We start from the raw sequence: 975 nt of genomic DNA, 5'->3' as shown, positions 1-975 counted from the left end.
TCACCTTCCCGTCATGAGAGTGCTGCTGCTGCTGATGATCACCCTGCTGGGGGTTTTGAGATTGGTTCTTCATCTGGCACTGCAGCATTTGAGTTTCCTGCTTTTCCTGAGCCACCGCAGCCTTCTCGTACTATGAGCCAGGGAGACTACTAGGAGTACCAGACATCCACCATGCGTACCTTCTGGAACGCGATTTCTCGATTGGCTTGCTTCCGGCCCGCTAGGCGCAGATCCCGTTCTTGCTCCCCTCCCCTTGCTGGAGCTAGTGGTAGCGATGCTGACGCTGCTGATGGTGATGCTAGTTCTGAGGGTTGATCCTACTTCTGTTTACGGTTTCTTTTATCCTTTTTCTCTTTCACTTTGAGTCATTTTTATGTTTCATTGAGTCAGTTTGTCATTTGTTTCAGATTGAACTTGTATTGCATTATGAACCATTATCTATCATGTTGCATTTAATGTTGTGTTTGAGTGATTCTTAACAGTGCTGAAAACCATGAGAGAAACACAACTAACATGCAGCTAACAGGATACGTCGGATTTTTGCATGATTTGGCTGTGCATCGATCGATGCAACATTTGCATCGGTCGACACAAAGGCTAACAGTTGGTAACACGAAACTGGTTCATTTGTTTACTACTTGTTCAATTTGATTTTTCTTTCTTAGTCAATCTTAGGCTTGATAACACTGGAGACAGTGTTGTTTAAGTCTGGAGGAGGCTAGTTACTAACTAATTGCTTTTTCTTTCTTAGTTTCAGTTGTGTCAGTCAAAACCATATTTTTGAGTTAAATTTTTCAAATTTTTCTTTTTGGAATTAGGATCTCTAACTAATGGTTTCTGTTCTTTAGCTAACACTCTTATGAATCTTGATTAAGCTTGATCTCAGAACTGAAGTTTGGAAAAGCTATGAGCTGTATCAACAATCCTGAAAGCCCTTATTCAAAAGATATCTGGTTAAACTAATGTTGTCTCAAC

Source organism: Camelina sativa, chromosome 15, assembly GCF_000633955.1.
Source record: "Camelina sativa cultivar DH55 chromosome 15, Cs, whole genome shotgun sequence".
NCBI lineage: Eukaryota > Viridiplantae > Streptophyta > Magnoliopsida > Brassicales > Brassicaceae > Camelina > Camelina sativa.
This window is presented reverse-complemented; position numbering follows the sequence as displayed.